This window comes from Salminus brasiliensis, chromosome 13, assembly GCF_030463535.1.
Source record: "Salminus brasiliensis chromosome 13, fSalBra1.hap2, whole genome shotgun sequence".
NCBI classification, from domain to species: domain Eukaryota; kingdom Metazoa; phylum Chordata; class Actinopteri; order Characiformes; family Bryconidae; genus Salminus; species Salminus brasiliensis.
This window is the reverse complement of record NC_132890.1, coordinates 15,502,317-15,509,816: the sequence shown is the minus strand read 5'-3', so window position 1 is coordinate 15,509,816 and position 7,500 is coordinate 15,502,317. Positions and strand designations below refer to the sequence as shown.

General features: G+C 46.4%; 5 non-coding genes across 5 annotated transcripts; all 5 read left to right on the top strand.

Moving 5' to 3' along the window:
* Positions 1-686: 686 nt before the first annotated feature.
* LOC140575970 (5S ribosomal RNA) lies at positions 687-805 on the top strand. The gene has a single exon (XR_011981220.1). It is a non-coding gene; the product is annotated as a 5S ribosomal RNA (ribosomal RNA).
* Positions 806-2,193: 1,388 nt separating this feature from the next.
* Positions 2,194-2,312, top strand: LOC140576390 (5S ribosomal RNA). Its single transcript, XR_011981605.1, has one exon. It is a non-coding gene; the product is annotated as a 5S ribosomal RNA (ribosomal RNA).
* A 1,390-nt stretch (positions 2,313-3,702) lies between these two features.
* LOC140575757 (5S ribosomal RNA) lies at positions 3,703-3,821 on the top strand. The gene has a single exon (XR_011981021.1). It is a non-coding gene; the product is annotated as a 5S ribosomal RNA (ribosomal RNA).
* Positions 3,822-5,210: 1,389 nt separating this feature from the next.
* On the top strand, positions 5,211-5,329 carry LOC140576056 (5S ribosomal RNA). The gene has a single exon (XR_011981290.1). It is a non-coding gene; the product is annotated as a 5S ribosomal RNA (ribosomal RNA).
* A 1,379-nt stretch (positions 5,330-6,708) lies between these two features.
* LOC140575971 (5S ribosomal RNA) lies at positions 6,709-6,827 on the top strand. Its single transcript, XR_011981221.1, has one exon. It is a non-coding gene; the product is annotated as a 5S ribosomal RNA (ribosomal RNA).
* The last annotated feature ends 673 nt before the right edge of the window (positions 6,828-7,500 follow it).

The following is a 7,500-nucleotide window of genomic DNA, read 5'->3' as shown; positions in this document are numbered from 1 at the left end:
TTAAATTCTCCTCCCAGACCTGCCTGCATCTACAACAGTTGTTCTTTTGTCCCCCTAAAGCTTCACAGAGCTCTTTGAACTTGACATGGCGACGCCACTTCCCTAAGTCAAAAGGCTGGCTGGCCCACTCAGCCCGAGCCTGCTTCACCGGCATCCCTGCGACTCGCAACTCACCTCAGAGCGATGCTTCGCCCGGTGTGCTAGCGTGAGCTTTTTTCTTTTTTTTTTTTTGCCCGGCTTCCATATTGGTAGGAAGTAGCCTCTGCATTTATCCCGTATTCCTGTTGTACCTTAGTATGTGGAATTTAGGGGTGTAAATAAAAGAAGCCAAGACAGTTGAGAAAGATTTGTGATTTTGTAATTGTCCCGTTTCACAAGCCCATTCGACTCATGTGGCTTATGTGACTTTTATGTTGACAAGGCCGAGTCTGGCGGCCGGCGTTAGCCTTTGTTGCTGAATGTTCAAGTGTCAGCCAAAAGAGCAAGTTTTGTTGTTTTATTTTTTTGTGAAAAGAGAAGGACGACAGGAGAGAGCAATGAAATGTGTGATTGGTTTGAATGAGCTTGGTGGGGTTGCTTTGGAAGTAAGAAAGGAGGGCGAGTAAATGTGTGTCCCCTGTAGTGTGGAAAAGGCAGTCGTCTTTTGCCGCATGCTTATAAATAGGCTGAGTGGAAGCAGTGCTTTCGCTTACGGCCATACCACCCTGAGCACGCCAGATCTCGTCTGATCTCGGAAGCTAAGCAGGGTCGGGCCTGGTTAGTACTTGGATGGGAGACAGCCTGGGAATACCGGGTGCTGTAAGCTTTTGCCATCCTCAAGCACTTACATGCACATTCTTTCACTTGCTTTTCTTACTTTTACTCCATCTTACTTTACGCTTTCACAAATCTACAACGCATTACCCTTTGTTTTACATGTACGTCCTTGTGTTACATTTCATACGGTCTTTGGAGTCTTCAGAGTCGAAACATTTCAGCGTCAGATGCCGTTTAAGCCCACCTGCATGGCCTGCCATGGGATGGAAACCAATCAGTTGTAGTTTGGCTTAATTATAGCCAGTTGCTCTCAAAACAAAACACTGGAAAATATTCAACAAGAACTCTGTGGAGGGAATGCTGTGGATAAAAGTAACCCAAGCCTGCCAGTAGGGGTCAGTGTACGTTTGAGGAAACTGACAACATGGGGGGGAAAGTCTGTTACAGGATGTCAACGCAGAGCAGAACTACAACCAATCACAGTTACAGCTCATGGGTGGGACAAGCCCAATATTTGCTGTTAAAAACAAACAAACAAACAAAAAAACACCTGCTAATTTAGATCACTTACTTAGGTCACATTAAAGCAACACATCACGAAAGGGAGTGAGCCGTGGGGCAATAACAGCACCGTTTCGTCACAGCCGTGATGTTTATTTCACCGTTACACGCAACCTCAAGTCATGGGCCGCCATTCATGGGTCCCCGTTCTCGTTTCGGGGGGCTGATTTCCAGTTGTATTGAGTTTTTTTAAAATTCTCCTCCCAGACCTGCCTGCATCTACAACAGTTGTTCTTTTGTCCCCCTAAAGCTTCACAGAGCTCTTTGAACTTGACATGGCGACGCCACTTCCCTAAGTCAAAAGGCTGGCTGGCCCACTCAGCCCGAGCCTGCTTCACCGGCATCCCTGCGACTCGCAACTCACCTCAGAGCGATGCTTCGCCCGGCGTGCTAGCGTGAGCTTTTTTCTTTTTTTTTTTTTGCCCGGCTTCCATATTGGTAGGAAGTAGCCTCTGCATTTATCCCGTATTCCTGTTGTACCTTAGTATGTGGAATTTAGGGGTGTAAATAAAAGGAGCCAAGACAGTTGAGAAAGATTTGTGATTTTGTAATTGTCCCGTTTCACAAGCCCATTCGACTCATGTGGCTTATGTGACTTTTATGTTGACAAGGCCGAGTCTGGCGGCCGGCGTTAGCCTTTGTTGCTGAATGTTCAAGTGTCAGCCAAAAGAGCAAGTTTTGTTGTTTTATTTTTTTGTGAAAAGAGAAGGAGGACAGGAGAGAGCAATGAAATGTGTGATTGGTTTGAATGAGCTTGGTGGGGTTGCTTTGGAAGTAAGAAAGGAGGGCGAGTAAATGTGTGTCCCCTGTAGTGTGGAAAAGGCAGCCGTCTTTTGCCGCATGCTTATAAATAGGCTGAGTGGAAGCAGTGCTCTCGCTTACGGCCATACCACCCTGAGCACGCCCGATCTCGTCTGATCTCGGAAGCTAAGCAGGGTCGGGCCTGGTTAGTACTTGGATGGGAGACCACCTGGGAATACCGGGTGCTGTAAGCTTTTGCCATCCTCAAGCACTTACATGCACATTCTTTCACTTGCTTTTCTTACTTTTACTCCATCTTACTTTACGCTTTCACAAATCTACAACGCATTACCCTTTCTTTTACATGTACGTCCTTGTGTTACATTTCATACGGTCTTTGGAGTCTTCAGAGTCGAAACATTTCAGCGTCAGATGCCGTTTAAGCCCACCTGCATGGCCTGCCATGGGATGGAAACCAATCAGTTGTAGTTTGGCTTAATTATAGCCAGTTGCTCTCAAAACAAAACACTGGAAAATATTCAACAAGAACTCTGTGGAGGGAATGCTGTGGATAAAAGTAACCCAAGCCTGCCAGTAGGGGTCAGTGTACGTTTGAGGAAACTGACAACATGGGGGGGAAAGTCTGTTACAGGATGTCAACGCAGAGCAGAACTACAACCAATCACAGTTACAGCTCATGGGTGGGACAAGCCCAATATTTGCTGTTAAAAACAAACAAACAAACAAAAAAACACCTGCTAATTTAGATCACTTACTTAGGTCACATTAAAGCAACACATCACGAAAGGGAGTGAGCCGTGGGGCAATAACAGCACCGTTTCGTCACAGCCGTGATGTTTATTTCACCGTTACACGCAACCTCAAGTCATGGGCCGCCATTCATGGGTCCCCGTTCTCGTTTCGGGGGGCTGATTTCCAGTTGTATTGAGTTTTTTTAAAATTCTCCTCCCAGACCTGCCTGCATCTACAACAGTTGTTCTTTTGTCCCCCTAAAGCTTCACAGAGCTCTTTGAACTTGACATGGCGACGCCACTTCCCTAAGTCAAAAGGCTGGCTGGCCCACTCAGCCCGAGCCTGCTTCACCGGCATCCCTGCGACTCGCAACTCACCTCAGAGCGATGCTTCGCCCGGCGTGCTAGCGTGAGCTTTTTTCTTTTTTTTTTTTTTGCCCGGCTTCCATATTGGTAGGAAGTAGCCTCTGCATTTATCCCGTATTCCTGTTGTACCTTAGTATGTGGAATTTAGGGGTGTAAATAAAAGGAGCCAAGACAGTTGAGAAAGATTTGTGATTTTGTAATTGTCCCGTTTCACAAGCCCATTCGACTCATGTGGCTTATGTGACTTTTATGTTGACAAGGCCGAGTCTGGCGGCCGGCGTTAGCCTTTGTTGCTGAATGTTCAAGTGTCAGCCAAAAGAGCAAGTTTTGTTGTTTTATTTTTTTTGTGAAAAGAGAAGGAGGACAGGAGAGAGCAATGAAATGTGTGATTGGTTTGAATGAGCTTGGTGGGGTTGCTTTGGAAGTAAGAAAGGAGGGCGAGTAAATGTGTGTCCCCTGTAGTGTGGAAAAGGCAGCCGTCTTTTGCCGCATGCTTATAAATAGGCTGAGTGGAAGCAGTGCTCTCGCTTACGGCCATACCACCCTGAGCATGCCTGATCTCGTCTGATCTCGGAAGCTAAGCAGGGTCGGGCCTGGTTAGTACTTGGATGGGAGACCACCTGGGAATACCGGGTGCTGTAAGCTTTTGCCATCCTCAAGCACTTACATGCACATTCTTTCACTTGCTTTTCTTACTTTTACTCCATCTTACTTTACGCTTTCACAAATCTACAACGCATTACCCTTTCTTTTACATGTACGTCCTTGTGTTACATTTCATACGGTCTTTGGAGTCTTCAGAGTCAAAACATTTCAGCGTCAGATGCCGTTTAAGCCCACCTGCATGGCCTGCCATGGGATGGAAACCAATCAGTTGTAGTTTGGCTTAATTATAGCCAGTTGCTCTCAAAACAAAACACTGGAAAATATTCAACAAGAACTCTGTGGAGGGAATGCTGTGGATAAAAGTAACCCAAGCCTGCCAGTAGGGGTCAGTGTACGTTTGAGGAAACTGACAACATGGGGGGGAAAGTCTGTTACAGGATGTCAACGCAGAGCAGAACTACAACCAATCACAGTTACAGCTCATGGGTGGGACAAGCCCAATATTTGCTGTTAAAAACAAACAAACAAACAAAAAAACACCTGCTAATTTAGATCACTTACTTAGGTCACATTAAAGCAACACATCACGAAAGGGAGTGAGCCGTGGGGCAATAACAGCACCGTTTCGTCACAGCCGTGATGTTTATTTCACCGTTACACGCAACCTCAAGTCATGGGCCGCCATTCATGGGTCCCCGTTCTCGTTTCGGGGGGCTGATTTCCAGTTGTATTGAGTTTTTTTTAAATTCTCCTCCCAGACCTGCCTGCATCTACAACAGTTGTTCTTTTGTCCCCCTAAAGCTTCACAGAGCTCTTTGAACTTGACATGGCGACGCCACTTCCCTAAGTCAAAAGGCTGGCTGGCCCACTCAGCCCGAGCCTGCTTCACCGGCATCCCTGCGACTCGCAACTCACCTCAGAGCGATGCTTCGCCCGGCGTGCTAGCGTGAGCTTTTTTCTTTTTTTTTTTTTGCCCGGCTTCCATATTGGTAGGAAGTAGCCTCTGCATTTATCCCGTATTCCTGTTGTACCTTAGTATGTGGAATTTAGGGGTGTAAATAAAAGGAGCCAAGACAGTTGAGAAAGATTTGTGATTTTGTAATTGTCCCGTTTCACAAGCCCATTCGACTCATGTGGCTTATGTGACTTTTATGTTGACAAGGCCGAGTCTGGCGGCCGGCGTTAGCCTTTGTTGCTGAATGTTCAAGTGTCAGCCAAAAGAGCAAGTTTTGTTGTTTTATTTTTTTTGTGAAAAGAGAAGGAGGACAGGAGAGAGCAATGAAATGTGTGATTGGTTTGAATGAGCTTGGTGGGGTTGCTTTGGAAGTAAGAAAGGAGGGCGAGTAAATGTGTGTCCCCTGTAGTGTGGAAAAGGCAGCCGTCTTTTGCCGCATGCTTATAAATAGGCTGAGTGGAAGCAGTGCTCTCGCTTACGGCCATACCACCCTGAGCACGCCCGATCTCGTCTGATCTCGGAAGCTAAGCAGGGTTGGGCCTGGTTAGTACTTGGATGGGAGACCGCCTGGGAATACCAGGTGCTGTAAGCTTTTGCCATCCTCAAGCACATTCTTTCACTTGCTTTTCTTACTTTTACTCCATCTTACTTTACGCTTTCACAAATCTACAACGCATTACCCTTTCTTTTACATGTACGTCCTTGTGTTACATTTCATACGGTCTTTGGAGTCTTCAGAGTCGAAACATTTCAGCGTCAGATGCCGTTTAAGCCCACCTGCATGGCCTGCCATGGGATGGAAACCAATCAGTTGTAGTTTGGCTTAATTATAGCCAGTTGCTCTCAAAACAAAACACTGGAAAATATTCAACAAGAACTCTGTGGAGGGAATGCTGTGGATAAAAGTAACCCAAGCCTGCCAGTAGGGGTCAGTGTACGTTTGAGGAAACTGACAACATGGGGGGGAAAGTCTGTTACAGGATGTCAACGCAGAGCAGAACTACAACCAATCACAGTTACAGCTCATGGGTGGGACAAGCCCAATATTTGCTGTTAAAAACAAACAAACAAACAAAAAAACACCTGCTAATTTAGATCACTTACTTAGGTCACATTAAAGCAACACATCACGAAAGGGAGTGAGCCGTGGGGCAATAACAGCACCGTTTCGTCACAGCCGTGATGTTTATTTCACCGTTACACGCAACCTCAAGTCATGGGCCGCCATTCATGGGTCCCCGTTCTCGTTTCGGGGGGCTGATTTCCAGTTGTATTGAGTTTTTTTTAAATTCTCCTCCCAGACCTGCCTGCATCTACAACAGTTGTTCTTTTGTCCCCCTAAAGCTTCACAGAGCTCTTTGAACTTGACATGGCGACGCCACTTCCCTAAGTCAAAAGGCTGGCTGGCCCACTCAGCCCGAGCCTGCTTCACCGGCATCCCTGCGACTCGCAACTCACCTCAGAGCGATGCTTCGCCCGGCGTGCTAGCGTGAGCTTTTTTCTTTTTTTTTTTTTGCCCGGCTTCCATATTGGTAGGAAGTAGCCTCTGCATTTATCCCGTATTCCTGTTGTACCTTAGTATGTGGAATTTAGGGGTGTAAATAAAAGGAGCCAAGACAGTTGAGAAAGATTTGTGATTTTGTAATTGTCCCGTTTCACAAGCCCATTCGACTCATGTGGCTTATGTGACTTTTATGTTGACAAGGCCGAGTCTGGCGGCCGGCGTTAGCCTTTGTTGCTGAATGTTCAAGTGTCAGCCAAAAGAGCAAGTTTTGTTGTTTTATTTTTTTTGTGAAAAGAGAAGGAGGACAGGAGAGAGCAATGAAATGTGTGATTGGTTTGAATGAGCTTGGTGGGGTTGCTTTGGAAGTAAGAAAGGAGGGCGAGTAAATGTGTGTCCCCTGTAGTGTGGAAAAGGCAGCCGTCTTTTGCCGCATGCTTATAAATAGGCTGAGTGGAAGCAGTGCTCTCGCTTACGGCCATACCACCCTGAGCACGCCCGATCTCGTCTGATCTCGGAAGCTAAGCAGGGTTGGGCCTGGTTAGTACTTGGATGGGAGACCGCCTGGGAATACCAGGTGCTGTAAGCTTTTGCCATCCTCAAGCACATTCTTTCACTTGCTTTTCTTACTTTTACTCCATCTTACTTTACGCTTTCACAAATCTACAACGCATTACCCTTTCTTTTACATGTACGTCCTTGTGTTACATTTCATACGGTCTTTGGAGTCTTCAGAGTCGAAACATTTCAGCGTCAGATGCCGTTTAAGCCCACCTGCATGGCCTGCCATGGGATGGAAACCAATCAGTTGTAGTTTGGCTTAATTATAGCCAGTTGCTCTCAAAACAAAACACTGGAAAATATTCAACAAGAACTCTGTGGAGGGAATGCTGTGGATAAAAGTAACCCAAGCCTGCCAGTAGGGGTCAGTGTACGTTTGAGGAAACTGACAACATGGGGGGGAAAGTCTGTTACAGGATGTCAACGCAGAGCAGAACTACAACCAATCACAGTTACAGCTCATGGGTGGGACAAGCCCAATATTTGCTGTTAAAAACAAACAAACAAACAAAAAAACACCTGCTAATTTAGATCACTTACTTAGGTCACATTAAAGCAACACATCACGAAAGGGAGTGAGCCGTGGGGCAATAACAGCACCGTTTCGTCACAGCCGTGATGTTTATTTCACCGTTACACGCAACCTCAAGTCATGGGCCGCCATTCATGGGTCCCCGTTCTCGTTTCGGGGGGCTGATTTC